An 18,664-nucleotide genomic window follows, 5' to 3' on the forward strand; every position below is an offset into this window, starting at 1 on the left:
GTTAAAATGCCGTATAATATATCCTAGGTTTTATGTTATTTAAAGTACCATAATTTAAAATTTCGCATAATTTGGCTTAGGTTTTACGGTATTTAAAGTACCGTAATATTAATTCAAGTTATTACTATCGTGAAGGTGACCAAAATTGAAGAAAGTGACCAAATTCAAGTTATTATTATTGTGAAGGTGACCAAAATTGAAGAAAGTGACCAAAATTGAAGAAAAAGAAAAAGAATGTGAACGAGGTTTATAAAAATTGAGGGTTTTTTTCGATCAAAATTAAAAAATATTTGTGATAATTTCTCTACATATTTATTGACCAACTTGGGGAAACAGTAATTGGAATTTTCTAGTGTTTTAAAAAGTCATTTGAATTTTCTAGTGTTTTAAAAAGTCATTGGAGTCCAGAAAGTTGAGTCAAGAGACGTTTTTGTAATTTTCCGTTAGAGAAACCACAAATAGTGGCGTATTAATGGCGTTTTTATGCTCTGCATTCCTAAAGCATGTGAGACCAGAAGCCATTTGTCAACACGTCATGTGGAAAGAACACCTAAAGATCCTCCGCATAAAATGACTTTGACTTTTGTGTTTGGAAGGTTGGAAAATCTCATTGTTTTCATTATTTAATCAGATATTAGAGTTCGCGAAGGAAACAACTCCATTTCCAATTATATTTTTTCTGGATCTTCACAACAGGACGAGAGAGAAAGGGGGGTGCAACTTTGTCGGAATTTATTTTCGTATCAGTGTTAGAGAGAGAGAAAAGGAGAGAGAGAGACTCCGTTTAGTTTAATCTATCATCCAGAATTAGGATAAATGAGCTGCACTTCAGGGGAGTCATCTGCTCATCGAGGTAAGTACTTTAAATTGTATGTTCATTGAAATATTCAAGGTAAAGTTCTATGTTTATGTGAATGTTCTATAAGAGTTAGAATTTATCGAAAAATGAAAAATAAATTCATGACTGAGAAAATAGCATGAAATAAATTTTTGCTTCAAACTATTGGTCATTCATCTACACATAAAGGCAACTCTACCTCTATGCAATGAGATTAGTTTGAAGTTTGAACTTTGAATTGCCACACTTTTAGTTGATGATATCAATGTAATTCAGTCCACATGGTCCCAATTCCCTAGGGTCGGTTATATGAATTCATAGGTTCAGGATTCATGATATGATTTGGTAAAGTTTTACGTTAGTACCTGGGCTGGGGATCAGCATGACGGGCTTGGTGATGGCAAAGGCGGAGTTATGTAGTCTACGGTATGCATATACCACTAAAATTTGAACCAGAGAGGGACTTATTATGGATGTAAATAAGAGCCCGAGCTGTGTTTTAAAATTAATCTTAGTAGACTTATTATGGATGTAAAATCAGTGTAAAGTTGATGATATCAATGTAAATCAGAGCCCGACTTTATATTGTAAATCAGAGCTCTGATTTACATCCATAATAAGTCGGGCTTTGATTTCCAATGTAATGGAGAGAGGTTGAGAACCATGAGGGAAATAAAATGGTTTATAATGTAAAGAGAAGTTGAGAACCATGAAAATTAATAGAAAGAGGTTCTGATTTACATCCATAATGAGCCTGATTTACATCCATAATAAGTCGGGCTGTGATTTACAATGTAAAGCTGAGAACCATGAAAAATAATGGAGAGAGTTTCTCAACTTCTCTTCACAACAGGCAATCACTTCACAGTGATGACCCAACAAACAAGTTCTCGGTAGTCCATTAGAATAGAATTTACACATGATAAACCATTTTGTTTCCCTCATGGTTTGGGGCTCTGTTCATCGCTTCCATTTTGTTTGTCACTATGAATGTATGTTGCATTCGTATTACAATTGAAACAAAGGTCTTCTAGATTTATCAAAATATTAAGAGCTTGTTGGTCGTTATCGATAATGCAACTTTTGGTTTTGTTTGGGTCAGTGTTGGAATACTCAGCGAGTCTAACTTAGACTCTTTTTTGTTTCTTTTTTTGGTATGATCACGGTGGGAATGGAGGGTGAGACATCATGTTGTGCATCTGCGACCCAAACAACAGATGCCCCAACCCCATTCCCGAGTCCAACTTGGACTCACCAGTGTTAGTTATGCACACAGGCCGCCAAATCTGAAACCAAACACATAGGAAATAGCTGAGGTTTACCAAATTTTATTATCTTTGTTGTATGGACTTCGGACCAAGCTGAGTCTATGACAGACTTGGCCTTGTCTATATAGACCTGCTCAGTCTTAGGATCATTGCAGTGCTAACCCAAATCCTTGTTTTTTAACACTGATTTGGGTTGACCCGTGGGGGATTCAAATCCACATAGAATATGACAAGATTAAATACCATAATTGATAATCTAAGAACTCATTCATAGCACAAAGCTATATGACTTCTGTAAGGGGAATTATATTGAGTATATAATTAATGTGTTTAGTTTGTTCTCAGTTTGGTTCTCTGATTCACCATTGATTCCATTTTCATGGCATTACTAGTCAACTACAAGAAACTTTTGAGATGAGTTTTTTTTGGCAAATGCATATACATATAAAATAGACTTGCGAGGAATAGTAAAACACTATGACATGAAATATCTTCTTAACAACGCCCATAAAAAGGAAATTATCTTCTTGCAGTCAAAAGGAATAGTTCCTTCTATTGATATTTTTTGGGTAGTTGTTCCTTCTATTGATATTGTTACTAATTTTCTAGATTTTCATTTTCTTATTTAGTTTCTTCCATACAATTATAATATGCAAACTCATGATTGAACTCGATTTAGTTGGAGACAAAACTGAAACCCACTTTTCAGCAGAAGTATTTTCTCATTTGTTTCTCATTCTGTATTTCCAGTCTCTATTCTTCCTAAACTAACATCAACAGGATATTTGTTAACAATCAGTAAGAAATTGCCTTAATTGATGATACTGAGATATGTGATACAGGTTTGACAAATTTGAAATTTGAAGCTCGAATTAGTTCTTGAAATGTGTTGGCCCTGTATCAGTTTTATAACTTTTAAGTCACTAATAATTTCGCAAATAGAGAAATTGATATCAGAAGTTCAAAATAATCCTCAAGTCATATGTCACTATCTTCTGCTTTATGTTACTCCACAATGTTTATTGATTTAAGCAGGCCTGAGTGCCATTTGTATGGATTTTGTACCTCATCTTCAGATATTTACAGTTTGGAATTATGGATAGAAAAATGTGCACAATAGTTCAACAGACCATGGTAGTCTAAGGCTCCAAGCTACATCCACCATCCACTCCCGAGTGGATGTCCTTTGGGCCGAACTCTGGTTAATCTCCAAACATCCAGTGAGTGGGAACAGATGGTTGCTAGAGCCATGGAACGTCAAACATAATAATAGTCTATGGGACTATGTTGTGCTTTATATTTGGTATCATTTATAGATTGATCAAGTGCCTTGTTAAATTGATGAGTTTCTTGCAATATTTTTCTATTAACAAATGGTACTTGTGAGCTGAGATGGAAGTAGTGCACAACAATTCAGTTTCCATGAATTGGAAGAGGCAACAAATAGCTTCTGAGAGGAATGTTTATTAGGTAAAGGTGGCCCGGGAAGAATTTACAAGGGACACTTAAATAACACTGGTCAGGTGAATGCTCTCTCTATCCACACCCCCCCATCTCCCTTCCCCCCTGTGTGTGTGCACGTGTTCGTGTGTGTGTGTATGTGTATGTGTTCCTTTCCAGTTTTGGAACTGTTAGAATATAGAATTGGGGGAGAATATGCTATGTAATTAGAGATTGGGACAATATCCAGAAAGAAATGAAAGATGAAAATTTGTAGCCCTTGATCAAACGATTAAAACGTGAGAATCTAATGCAAATTCCTGTTTATTGGTGTCAGGTTGTGGCAGTTAAGCAACTTTGTAAGAATCAAAACAGAGAGTTTCTTGTTGAGCTCCTGATGCTGCAGAATTTGCTTCATCACCCTATCCTAATCAATCTTTTAGGTTATTGTGCTGATGGAGATCACAGACTACTAGTGTTTGAATTCATGGCGTCAGGTTCTCTAGAGGACCACCTTTTTGGTATGCTTTTCTTATGTTTCTCTTACATAGCCACCTTCTTATACAGAGATGCTAGTTTGAATTTATTTGTCAAACTTACGCCTCATACCTTGATATACTTGTTTTATTCTATTTTATAAACTTGAAAATTAAAAGATATATGAGAGAACATTGATATATACTGAATTTGATTATGCAGTAGATATTTGAGTGTTCTTTAGTGGTAAGATAACTCAGAAGATCAGACAAGTCTACCAAATTTAAGTGTTGGATATCGATTATTTGAAATGGTTGTTGTTTACACAGATATCTCAGTAGATCGGTGGCCAGTAGACTGGATTACGAGAATGAAAATTGCAGTTGGTTTTGCTAAAGGATTAGAATATTTGCAAAACATAGCAAGTCCACCTGTTTTCTTTAGAAACCTTGCAACTTCGAACATTTTACTTGATGAACAATACAATCTGAGATTATTCGATTTCGGGCTTGGTAAATTTGTCCCATTGGAGAAAAAATACATGTGTCGACAACGGTAACTGGTAAATGCGGCTACATTGACCCAGGATATGCTACCAGTGGTCATTTAGCTGCAAAGTCAGATATTTATTGCTTTGGAGTTGTTCTATTAGAGTTAATAACTGGACGGAGAGCAATTGATCCTACAAGGCCAACTGAGGAACAAAATTTAGTTTCTTGGGTATCTCTTTCTCTCTCTATCTATCACACACAGATATGGGCATAAGGACATGAAAAACCTCTTATACATTCACAAACATGCAGTACATTGTTACTTTTTATTCTTGATCACATTGTAACTGCTCATGCCCAATTTAACAGGCCAAAGAAATGTTCAAAGAACAAATAAGGCTTCCTGAGATGGCTGATCCATTACTTCAAGGGAACTACCCCAAAAGTGACCTAAACCAAGCAGTCACCTTAGCTGCTTCATGTGTCCAAGAAGAGAGTACCCTGCGCCCACAAATCAGTGATGTTGTGTTGTGCCTAAATTCAGTTTTCTAATCACACCAGCATGCTATGATTGACTTTCTTTACAAGGAGCCTCATCAAACTATAGATGAGCTTTTTTGGGTAATTACTTTGAAGGGTTAATCAGTGGGGATTCGAGCCCCTACCTTTGGTGAGAATGGAGTTCGAGACTATACCATAGGGCTCAGTGGTACTACTGCCAAGGCCTCGGCCCATTCTCATAAGTGCCAATACTAGTGAGAGGAAGGGAGAAAAAACTTGCGGTATTAGTAATTTGTGAGTATTTTTAGTACTAATTTATTGAGATCAAGAACCATACCCCCTGTTTTTCTTTTTTTCTTGTGGGCAAAGAAGTTGTCACAACTCTCTCTTGGATTTTTACATAGATATAATAGTCCTTGTTGATAGCTGTTTGAGAAGGACTTTTAGCTTCATCCATATCTACTCAGCAATTATTGTGTGTGTACTCTCTTACAAATAATTTACATTGTGTGTGTGTGTTCATAGCCATTGAATAAAATTGGAGCAAGAAGAAGTCTCTTAAATAAAATTGGAAGATCATTCCACTGTTAGTGACATCATTTATATAAATTTTACCATGCAATAAAAATGGTCTGTTTTTTGTGTTGAGAGATATCGACTAAAACAGGGAACAATGGAGATAACTCTCTTCGCTAAAATTGGAAAATCATTCCACTGCTTGAGCATCTAGTAAATAATTTTACCATGAAATTAAATCAACCTGTGTGTGTGTGTGTGTGTTGAGAGACAAAACGAGGAATTCTCTTCAATAAAATTGGAAGATCATTCCACTCAGTGGCATGCCTGTTTGCTGATCTTATTAACCTGTAAGGTTTCATACCTCTGCAGTTTCTATGTTCTATAGTTTTCTATGGATATAGTTCTTGGAGATTTTGGCTTTTTACGTGCATGGAGCACATCAAAGTTTGTGTATAGATACATCTTAACGACCTATTAAGAATTAAAATTGATCAACCATGGTCAAAGTAAAGGGTTGTAATTTGTATAAGTTATCAACTCTAAACAATTAAAGTAATCCACACATCCAAATATTGTTAATGGGTGCGGTTTCTATGAGGTTGCAACCTTAAACAATCCAATTAAGGTGCACCTTAAAATTTTATCATAACATGTAATTTTGTTGTAAAAAATTCTTAGTATTATCTTAAAATCTATTTTCATGCCTAATTAGAAAATTTTAAATTCCAAAAATGTTAAAATCAAGTAGATATATAAATATATGAAAATCTTGAAAATGGACGGTTTAGGTAATGTATTGGAAGATGCACTATTTCCGAAATTCAAAAACTTTTTTTTTTCATATTCATGGATCTCAATATCGAGATGATTGATTAGAGAGATTTTTCACATTAAAACAACATTTCCGATAGATTTTTGAGGTGCATATGTGATTTTACATTTTAAGGTTGCAACCTTATATAAACTTTTTCCATTGATAAAAGATGTACTTTTGGTGCCAGAAACTATTACAATGGTCTGAAAATAGTACTTTTGGTGCCAAAAACTATTACAATGGTCTGAAAATCTATTTCCAGTCATGATCATGAGTCTTTTGATAGGCATTTTGAAACTAAATTAAAAAATATAGCTGAATAGTACAGTAGTTCATAATCTAAGAGGTATTTATATAAAATTCCCAATCTTTCTTTTGAAAAGTGTAGTGTGATCCATCTAATTGTTATACCAGCGTGGTCAAAGGGTCATTACCAACCCACGATAAGGCAATGGAATGTGGTTTTCATTGTATTTTCAAATGTGTTTCTCATCGAGTCATCATATTTTCAATTATTCTATTGTGTTTCCTACTTTCCTACCATCAAAATGCCCATACCATAGGTTTGACCATGATGATCCTGCAAGGATGTTATTACCATGATGATTTAGAACATGATACATTTTGCCTTCTCCTTTTTGGGTCGCAATGAGATCTCAAAGGAAGACATAACATAAACTTTGGTATATTTTGTTTTTTAATCATCACTGTACCATTTACCTTTCGGACAAGAAAATCAGAATAACCTTTGGTCGGCTGAATGTGAAATCAGAGCAGCTGGGAGTGGGCCATTGACTAAACTCAAAGTCAATAAAAATTTTCAAACATCATGATGATCACTAAACTGTTAAATGTAACATTTGATGGCTAGAGATAATTGTGACCTTGTATCAAATATGTTTTATAACATAGGGTGAGGCTTTGATATGTCAACTAAAACATCAAATTATATGAGTCCCATATCCAAAATCCATGTTAGAAATGGATTTTGTATCCAATATTTCATGGGGTGATAACCTTGGCCATGTCGACCATGATTTTGGTAAATATTAAGGAAAATTATATACTAAAATTGTAACTATAAACCTTTTTTTCTTAACAGCTCGTTTTACTTGTATGCATGACAACAAATATGGAGTTGCAAAAAGATGGATATGTGATAAAATTATATTTGTAATTATTTAAGATATGTTTACATCCTAAATCCACAAGTACACTCAAGAGTTTGGGGGACTTGCAATAGCTATTTCTGTAGTATACAATCTCATTATATATGAAGGTCTCGCTCTCCACATTGTAGCTACAACTGGCATCCATTTAATATTTTACCTTGAAAGAATAATGCAAGAACAAAGAAAATTAATAACTATGAATGCTAAAAATCAAGAAATACTTGGAGTTTAGGAAGTAATATTACATTTGAGAATTGAAACAAAATGTTAAAAAAAAAAAAACTTGGAAAATTAAAATGTTGCACAATTAGTGTTGAATACTTTATTGAGTTAAATTTGTATAATAATGTAAAATGTACTATTAATATCTATTTAAAATACATTAAGATTCTATGTTTGAGAACTGTACGACATACATGTCATTAGCTACTAAATTAAATTGTGTGTTGTATGTTGGCCTCATGGTTTTATAAGCTATACTCCAACTGGTTCATATTTTAACTCTATCCTATCCTATTCCGTTAACTTCTTTCAACTTTATACTTTAACAAAATTCCTAACCCATAACTTTTATTTCCATACAGCTCATTTCACCACTAGGACTAGAGCTGCCACTCTGCCGGGCCGAGCCCAGGCTAAGGACAGCCCCAATTGTTTCAGGAAAGTCCTAGCCACGGGCTTTTAGGCCGGGTTGTGGCTTTTGTGCTAGCCTAGTCTAGGACCTATCTCTCTTATTCATTGCATTTCAAATCTAGGGAGACCATAAAAATATCCAAATAATGGATAAGGTGAGCTAAATTATCATGATGAGGTCTAATTAATATTTGAAAAAAACGGATTGTCCATCTGAAGAACCAATCGTGATCGGCGATCTAAATTCGATGGATCAATTGAATCTAGCCTTAAAAAAAATTTAAAAAAACACTCAATTTTTTTTAAAATCTAGCTTTGTAGGTTTCCTAAAAACTCGTGATATTGCATTATGATTTTTCATTAATTTACTGAAAATGCTTAAATACTGAGAACATTTCTTATGTCAAAGTGTTTGTCATCTATTACGTTTATTTCATAGTCAACCATTCATTTTCCCTATCTCAGTTATCTGCTTGAGGTATTTCTAGAAATCGAATCCCTCATAATGGTTATGGTGTTGACAATTGCAATACGACGTCCCAAATTCAAATCCCACTTAAGATTTTGATTGTGATGGGGGAGCCATGATCACATGCTTTGGTGATCCTCTCATGGAGCTGGTGACAGGGCCCAACCATAATGACATTCCTCCCATGGTGAACACCATTGACCTGAGAGCTCATGATCCATCTTCTACCCCGAAGTCTCACTAGTTTCTTCCTCCACCATGCGTGAAACCTCTCTGAAGCAGAAATCCTTCGATAAGATGGTAGCCATAGATGATACTTTGATGCGAAACCTCTCCGAAGCAGAAATCCTTCGATAAATTGGTAGCCATAGATGATGCTTTGATGCGTACAATGGTGATTTTGCAGCAGCCAATGCATTGTTTGACACAAATGAAACTGTTGCAAATGCATCCATGCATAGAGCTAATGCCACGGTGGGTTTTCAAGATAGATCTAAGCAGGTGGTTACTGGTTCTTCCTTGGAGTTGTTGCTGCTTTCCACCTTGACCTATTTTTAAGAGTATTGTGCCTTGTAGATTTATGTTATCATCAGAGCATTCTTTATCACGAGATCCTAAAATGCAACTGTTACCATCATGTCTTAAGTCTTTATCGACCAAGTGTATTTCAACAAGCCAAGCAGAAGGTTTGTCTTCTAATATTGCTACCCATAGTGGTTTAGGTAGGCTGCATTAATAGATAAATCTTACATAGGTCATGAAGCTAATGAGAATAGTAGCAACAATGGAGTAATACGCTGTTGGGCTATTTCTTGGGTAGTAGACTAGAACAGAGTTACAAGAAACCTATGTTATTGAAAATGTGGCGCATTCAGCAGACTTTGAAGTGGTCACTCTTAATGATACTTTTTTGTTAGTCCGATTTAAATCCGCAAATGAAATGGGGATCGCTTTGACAGGGGGTCTATGGTTTATCAACAAGAAATATCCAGTTCTTCATAATTGGATACCACATGTGTTGACATTGAGGACAGATTTACGCGTGCAATTCATGTATAGATCAAATTTCATAATCTTCCTCTTCTATGCTAGGAGCCAAAAATCATTTTCAAATTAGTAGCTTTGATCAGGAAACTAGTGTTCATGGATAAGCCAACCCATTTGAAAACTCAAGTGGAAGTGAGATTTCGAGTTGTGATGGAGATTAAGATGGAATGCCCATAAGGGATAGTAGTGAATTTGGATGGGAGGTTACTGCACCAAAAGTTCATTTATGTGCTTATCCTCGCTGTTTGTTAAAAATGTAAGCTCCTTTGCCACAAGGCCTATAGCGTAAAAAACAATTGCTGGACATCATCATAAGCAATCCAAAGGTAAAAACTCATTCTAATGAGGAGCTATAACCTGAGAGTATCAAGACAAGGAGGTTTGTCTTACTAGGAAGGGGGAACATTAACTATTTTTTTTGAAAGAAAGCCATCTAGGCTAGTGGTGGTAGGTTTCATGCTCTTGCTGCCATGGGTGAAGGAGAGCAGTTGTTTCAAGCTAACACGGAGGATGACTCGAATGACCTGTCAAGCCAGTACGCCTATGATTGCAAGGTGATGTGGAGAGCAAAACAACATCTAAGGCATTTACTTTAGATTTGGACATTGTTGATCATCTCATTGCAAAAGCCTTGCAACATCGCCAGATGCAGTTTAAACACTGAAAGTCCCTCTTATTTAACTCAAAGTTGGAATCGTTTAATCTCTTAGATGACAAGAGGATATTGATAATGTCGAAGGAAATAGGGTTTTTAAAACAAGTGAAGATTTGGTAGCTTGGTGGGTGCGCCTTTTTTGGTGGTTGGTTCTAGTTTGAGAAAGATCAGTAATTGGCAATGGTAATACTGTGGATCATAATTTTGGATTAATATTAGAAAGGTAATTTCCTTTTAATATGGAAAGGATTGATGATTTTGTGCTCCTAAATCTACATGAAGTTTGGCAAAAACTCTAAATATTGAAGTAAAAATAAGGGAGATTGAGGTATAAAATCAGTGTGTTTTGAAGATAGATGTACAACAGAATAATATGTCATTGATGAAGATAGAGAAGTTACCGACCATGTTGGTATTTTGAAGCCATCCAGTAATGAAATATTGAAGGCTTTAGTGGGAAGCTAAATTGCGAAGTTGAGAAGTGTCTGGTTCAGGTGCCCTTCATGCAATAGTTGCTAGTGATGTGGTGCCTCCATCAAGATCCAAAGTCCTCACAAACCAGGTAGTGATGGTTTTTGCTTCACAAGAATTTACTGGTAATGTGGTGTCCTTAGCTACATCCAATTGTCTACAGTGATGAGAATATCAAATTTTGTTCATTTTACAGTAGTCAGACGCAAGAATGAATGAATTTATTCTCTTAAGGACTTAGAGGGTAACTTGATGATAGATTGTGAGGAAGTGGATCAACATATGATCTCTTTCTTTGAGGACCTATAAGCCACCTCTTATGATCCAACACAGGTTAAAACTCAATCAACTTCTGAATTTTTTGTAGGTTATAGATTATCCGACCTCTAAAAGAAAGAATTGATTGCAAAAATTACACAAGACGAAATTAAAATTTACATTTAGGATATGAAAAGTGAGAGTGCCTCTCCCCATTCATGTAACTCCTCTCTACCCCTATGCCTCTCTCTCCGCTCTCTCTAGACAGTGATGACCCTTAGTACCATAAGCTTGCCATGATCATATGGTTCATAGTAGAAGTCCAACATACATATGTGAGAATTATAATAAATAATCCAAGGAAAATTCAGAGGCCACCCAAATTATGGACAGTGATGGAGACACACCGTCTAGACCACCCAAATTATGGACAGTGATGGGGACACACCGTCTACCACCAATTACCTCATAGATAGGTTGCATCCCCTCGCCATCCTAATAACTATGTTTTCCATAGGTTTTTAACATAGAATCATGTATACACCCCCACATATGCATGAGCGTAGATAAGATGATTCTCACGTACAAGATCATTCTTTCAAGTTTTGCTCTATACATAAATTGATAAATATTCCTAGTTTTGAAATGGTCGCCAGGTGCCGGAGGAGGAGAAGAGGTTTGAGGCAGAAATTGCGTAGGTGAAATCATGGTGGAGCACTGAGAGGTTCTGACTAACCCGGTGCCCCTACACTGAGAGGTGGTGGCATTGCGAGGGAGCCTGGGATAGACCTATGTATCAAATAAGCTTCTTGGCAAACCCTAAAAACCCAAACAAGACGACTTTGAGGACTGTTACAACCTTACCCCTTGTCCTCTACCGCACTTGCCGGAGGGCAACAGAGCGCGGGACCGCGACTAGAAGTAGCGAATGCCACTCAGGGGGGGAGTGCGCTCAACGCTTCTTAGAATTTGGAATCAAAGCAAACCATAAAAGAAAGCAAAACCAACTCAAAGATACAAAGAATTGGACAAAAATAAAACCAACTTATATAAATACAAGCTCCAAAAATTTTAATTGCAATCATGTTCAAGGCACTACAGGCCCAACCACAAAATACAATACTCTAAGCAAAACAACTATGTGGCCACCACCAACAACCAACTACAATCAAGATAAAGCTTTTCTTGCCAAGCCCAGAACTTCAACTGCCAGCCCCCGAGTGCCCAGCCGCCCGCTCTCATAAACAGTAGGTTATCACTCTACACAGACAAAGTCAAAAGGTTGAGCTATAAAGCACAGTAAACAGATCAACACTATGTATTCCAGCCTATACAATGACATTCATAAACATTGTCCAAAATTCATGCAGGTGTCACAACATGGAGCCACGTATCACAATTCTTTAGTAGTGGTGGAAGAAGTGTAAAGTAGATATCAAAAGATCACACATCACATGAACTAACAGTGTAACAATCCTAAAATTTCAAATATATATATATATATAATAATAATATTAATATTAATGTTGTTAACAGAAATAAAAAAATAAAATAAAATAATAAAATAAAATAAATAAATAAATAAATAAAATAATAAGTATATATTAGTAATGATAATAATAATAATCATAATACTAATTTACCGTTAGGATATTGTTGCTTTTATATTAACAATAAATAAAAGATATTATTGTTAATATATTTGAGGGTTCAATTTTACTTGGGTGGACTTTAGGTCCACCACCTTAAAGTTTTACAACACTCCTTTAATCAACACCTTGCATTTGCATTGAGGTGTTTTCTTTTTATTCGTATTTTTCTCTCTCTAAACATTTAAAACCCTAGCTCCTATTATGGTTTCTGCAACTTCTTTCTGTGTACGAGGACTTTCTCTCTCTCTAAACATTTAAAAACCCTAGCCCCTATTTTGGTTTCTGCAACTTCTTTCCGAGCGCGAGGAAACCAACTCTTGTTTGTTTTTTTTCAAATAACCTTTGCTTTCTTCATTAAAGGGGTATATGTGCACAATACAATACTTTTCTTGTGTACTGGTCTAAGGCCTCTTATCTCTCTCTCTCTAGCCGAATTCTTATCGGAAGCTCCTTCTCGAATATTTTAGGTAAGTGATATCGTCTTCCTGAAAAATAGTCTGTTTTTAATAAATAGTGATATTTCCGTCTAGGATCTTTATTTTATAAGTTTTGTGTGTAAGTGACCTCATTGTCTCGAAAAATAATCCATTCTTTTTAAAAATAAAATGAAATAATTATTTTTGCTTATTATCATGAATTTTAGGCGCGATAAATTTTATGCGCACGCGACCTCATTATCTTGAAAAATAATCTTTTTAATAAAAATTGTGATATTTTATCTATGTTAGAAATTTTAAATGCTGTAAATTCTTTAAAAAATAAATTTATTTATTTTTCTTGTCTATTGTTAGAAAATTTTAGATACTATCAAATTATTAGAAATAAATGTGATATTTCTGCTTTTTGTAAAATTGTGAGATTTCTTTCTATTGTTTTTAAATATTTAGACATTGTAAATTTCATGTGCAAATGATTGCCTTATTATTTGAAAATTGATATTTTTGCATTTGATTATAGCATTGTTGTGAAATGTTTATTTGCAATTTAACATCCCATAAATTGTGATAATTCCGTATTCTTGAATTTCTATAAGAGTTTTTCTATACATATTAGATTGGCAATTATGCTAGAATATCTTTACGAACTGCTACCTTTCTAAATTTGAGCCCAAATATTTGATTGGTTATTTTTAAAATGTTATTGAAAGTGACTGTTATTAATGGTTTCAGTGAAATTCATATTAATGATTTTAGTGATATATTGAGTACATGATATTGCTGCTTTCGGATATTTAAAGAGATTTAGAAATACTTTAAGTATACAAGTGGACTCATTTGGTTCACCGGTGAGGTATAAGTGGACCTATCTGAGACGCCGGTAGGGATTAAGTGGACTCATCCGGTATCCCGGTGAGGTATAAGTGGACCTGCAGGGATTAAGTGGACCTATCTGAGACGCCGATAGGGATTAAGTGGACCCATCAGGACGCTGATTGGGTATATAGGTGACCTACTTGGGACGCCAGTAGGGTATTTTGTGAAATCTTTTAAATTATGCACTGCCGTTAAAAGTGTTATAAGCATTTCAATTACTCGGATTATACTTAATTATGCATTTATTGAAAGTGAAACTGTTGATGCATTTCTGTTAATAGATCTCATTTTGGAAAATATTGATATCTTTCAATCATGATTATTTTTAGGATTATGATGATCACTTACTGAGTAGCCAAACTCATCAAACTATGGTAAACATTTTTTCAGGATAACTGCGGATTCATTTTGAGTGCTAGTCAAGATCAACCTTGGAAGATATTGTTGTTGTGCTAGCTTTCTTTTGTTACTTTGTAAGACCTCGCCACTGTAAATTTGTCCTATCAATAGATGTATATATGTTTTGTCTGTCACATCTCAGGAATAACAGTATTGTAAATTCTTGGGGTGTGACAAACAAGTATCCCATATTTTCATCAAAATAACAGATTAGAAATTCAGGCGAAACGCTTAGAGCATACAGGCAGACACATAGTGCATACAGGCAGACACATAGTGCAGGCAGGCAGACACATAGTGCATACAGACAAACACATAGTGCATACAGGTAGTCCTAGGCACCTACTCCCGAAGTAGAAGTCCAGCCAATCCTATTACTTGGGACTCTACCCAAACTCAAGAGGGAAGACAATGAAAAATGGATGACCCATTTCACAATGCGTTCATACACACACACGATCTCCAGCGTACTTTGGGGCTTTCGATAGGCTGTGGCCTTACAAGACACGACCCTCTCCTTATGCTTTTCATGTGAGAGGGCGTTACACTACCAATGGATGAACCAATACGTAGTGCCCATATAGATCCGGAGGGCGCGATCCTCCCAGATATTCACATTCACATCCTAACTCCCTTCCTGTCATGGGGAGTTAGGGAAGATCTTAACTGCCGGCATAACTTTCTTAACATATCGGAACAGATTACACTGCCAACAGATGACCCCGTTGCATAGTGCCTTATTCAGTAGTCTCAAAATCTCATGTCATACTACCAATGGATGTCCCATTGCATAGTATTTCATATCTCAGTCTTATCATATCAGATCCCCACTACCAATGGACGTCCCATTGCGTAGTGGTTCATATCACAATCTTATCATATCAGATCCCCACTACCAATGGATGTTCCATTGCGTAGTAGTTCATATCACAAACTTATCATATCAGGTTACAACTACGCACATGCATATCTCATAAGTATTCACTCATGCCCAAGAATGTCTCATTATAATTATTCAAGAGTTCATAAGTATTCACTATATCATAATTATGCATATTCAATAATTCATAACAAAACGAGATTTTCAGTATGGAGGCCTCTTAGAAAATTAGGCCGAACTTCCATTCTATGGGGATTTTAGTCATGGTTCCAAAAGCCAATTTGAAAATAGCTCATCCAATTTTCATTTAAAATTGGTTTAGTCTTAATTAGAGACATATTGGTCAGTGAACAGTTTTTCATAAGGGACATAAAAATTCTGAAATTCCACTGCTACTCAGAACAATGACATATGCATGCAAAAGGGGACATAATTCTCCTATTATCAAAAATTTCAACATGGTTCCAAAACCAAACTTGAAGTTAACATACCTATATTTTATTTAAAAGTGGTTTGAAATAATTTGGACACTATTTGATTAGTCAAAAGTTCAGTACAAAATAAGCAACTGTCCTGGAAACTGCTGCAGCTAATAACAATGACATGTCCATACAATTAACGGCATAATTCCCAAACCATATGGAATTTTAACATAATTTCAAAATAAAATTTGAAGTAGATACAACCGCTTTTCAATTCAAGGTAGTTTAAAGTCATTTGGATATAATTTGATTAGTCAAACATTCAGTATAATATAAGAAATAATTCTGAAAACTGCTGCATCTGATAATAGTAACATGTCTATACAAACAATGGCATAACTTCCAAATTATGAGGAATTTCAACATGATTTCGAAACCAAATTTGAAATAGAGACATATATATTTCATTTAAAATTTGTTTGAAGTTATTTGGACACCATTTGGCCAGTCAAAAGTTCATTATAAAAACATGCAGGGTCCCTGGAAATTTATAGCAAAGCTTTGGCACACCTTATAGAATAATCAGTAAATTCCAAATTATGATTGATATTACCACAAAACCTTTTTCATCTTAATTCCGACATACAGGGGTACTCTTCCACATATTTTCATGTCCAACAGAGTTATTTTCAGTACTAAATTCAACATACCAGTGAGGACCACAATTCTGTAATAACAATGCATAACAACACAATTTCATTAGCATACATCCATATTCCTATCACAATCACACTTATACTTTGCTTAATTTTTATCTTAAATCAAAACTATGGAAACATGAATGTTAAATCCACTTACTCGTGCTCAAATGTGTCCTAAAATCCCCTACACCGTCAAATCCCAAGCTGTTCGACAATGGCTCCAAGGGGCGGCAACTCTAAGTGTTGAGAAAAGATCATCAAGAGTGAGAGGTCGAACAAAGGCTTGGGAGAGGAGAGAAGGGGTTTAAGTATGCCAAGAGGGGGAGGTGGCCGCTTGAATTTGCCAAGTGGCACTCACAGTGTCATGGATAAGGACCAATGGCATGCAATGCAGCATGCAATAAACAAATGGCATCCAAAGGGGCATGCATAGGCTTGGCAGAGTTGCGCACGGCGACTGAGACCATCACGCACGGCAACATAGCGCACGACGGCGCTCTTCTCCTTACTGCCGCGTGTGTTCTCTCTTCTTCTCACTGCCGCACGCGTTATCTCTTCTCTCCTCGCACGCACGGTAGCCTCTCGTGTTGCATGTGCAGCGGCATGCTCTCTTTGTCCATGTCACGCACGACGGCTTCCTCTCGCCTTGCACACATTGCGGCATGCTCTCTTTGTCCAAGTTACGCATGACAGCTTCCTCTCGCCTTGCACGCATGGCGGCATGCTCTCTCTGTCCAAGTTATGCATGGCGGCGTGAACTCCTTGTCACGTACAGCGGCATCCCTTGTACGCACGGCGGCTTCCTCTCTCTCTTCGTCGGTCTCTTACCGCTGCACGCGCTCTTTGCCGCATGCGTCCACTCTCCTCTTCTGCTTCTTGCTACCACGCATGCTCTCCCCTCTTCTTACTGCCGTGCACGCTCTCCTCTTTTCTTACTGCCGCGCGCGGCCTCAAGCTGGCCCAAAAAATCTCGGTCCTTACAAGGACCTTGAATGCCCTAGATCCAGTCCAAGTAACCTTGATGACCAAGTACCTGGACACTGTGTGCGTGTCTGGGTGGCAATGCTCCCCCACCCAAACCTCAACGAATGAGCATGGCCTTGACTTAGCTGACTGCAACATGATATTATCCCCAACAAAGTTGAACAGCTCTTCTTTGCTCAACAATAGCACAATAGGAAGCAAAGGGAGGGTAGTATGAACATGAACCAAGAAGAGAGGGCTAGGACCCCTAACATAGATTACTTGAAGCCTACAATAGTAGATGGAGATACTGGTTTTGGTGAAGCCAGTGCCATGGTGAAGCTTTGCAAGCTCTTCGTGAAGAGGGGCGTAGCTGGGGTCCACATTGAAGACCAAGCATCTGTGACCAAAAGGGGTGGCCATATGGAAGGGAAGGTGTTGATCTCAGTAGGAGAGCACATTAACCGGCCTGTGGCTATCTGGCATTAGTTCAACATAATGGGGGTCGAGATTGTGCTTGTGGATCGCATCGATGCCGTGGTTGCCAACCTCATCCAAACCAATGTCGACTCGAGGGATCACCCATTCATAGTGGGGGTCAGAAACCCTGATCTTAAGGGGAGGGCCTTGGCCATGGGCTACTGGGAAAATTGACTTGGAGCTATAGATCATAGAAGATGAGTGGTCGGCTAAGGTCGGCCTCATGACTTTATCATGAATGTGATAAACATGTTGAATATTGGAGAGGAAGACAAGAGGAGGAGATTGATTGTGTGGGATAACTGCTTCTCTAACAAGAAGGCTCAAGAGGGTTTGGGTTTGGGTTTGGGATTTTGGATATAAAATTTGGTAAGTCTATTATGAATAACATCACATTGAATGTAATGCTTATTCACATATGATGATAATTTGTATTTAATTTCCCTTTGGTAGGTCATGCATTCATAAATCTATCTTATGCTATGCATAACCCAATCAATGTTGAAGAATTTAGACATCCTTGATTTCACTGCCTAAGCGTAAACAAGATCTCATGTTGCCACCTTTGTGCAAAGAAGACCTAGGGAATCACTTTTACCGCCCATTAATTTATGTATCAATCACTCCAATGTTTGGAGGATGCAACTGATGACTCCAAAAAATGAAACTTGAGGGCATGAATTTAATTGGTAATTAATTTAAGTGTGTTAATTTTTTTATGAGAAAATAGGTATGTTAATCTTTCCAAACCAGGATTTTCTCTATTATCTTATTGGTTTTTGTGTTTATTATTTTTCTCGC

The 18,664-nt window shown here is 36.5% G+C and overlaps 1 long non-coding RNA gene and 2 pseudogenes across 1 annotated transcript; 2 read left to right on the plus strand and 1 right to left on the minus strand.

Moving 5' to 3' along the window:
- Positions 1–816: 816 nt before the first annotated feature.
- On the plus strand, positions 817–5,066 carry LOC18441169 (putative serine/threonine-protein kinase PBL26; annotated as a pseudogene).
- A 7,011-nt stretch (positions 5,067–12,077) lies between these two features.
- Positions 12,078–16,697, minus strand: LOC148781287 (uncharacterized). Its single transcript, XR_016059924.1, has 2 exons — positions 16,578–16,697; positions 12,078–12,313 (listed from the first exon to the last, which is right to left on the minus strand). It is a non-coding gene; the product is annotated as an uncharacterized LOC148781287 (long non-coding RNA).
- A 573-nt stretch (positions 16,698–17,270) lies between these two features.
- Positions 17,271–18,154, plus strand: LOC148781288 (isocitrate lyase pseudogene; annotated as a pseudogene).
- The last annotated feature ends 510 nt before the right edge of the window (positions 18,155–18,664 follow it).

Source organism: Amborella trichopoda, chromosome 7, assembly GCF_054954075.1.
Source record: "Amborella trichopoda isolate Santa Cruz 75 chromosome 7, AtrichopodaSantaCruz75HAP2 v2.0, whole genome shotgun sequence".
Taxonomy (NCBI): Eukaryota; Viridiplantae; Streptophyta; class Magnoliopsida; order Amborellales; family Amborellaceae; genus Amborella; species Amborella trichopoda.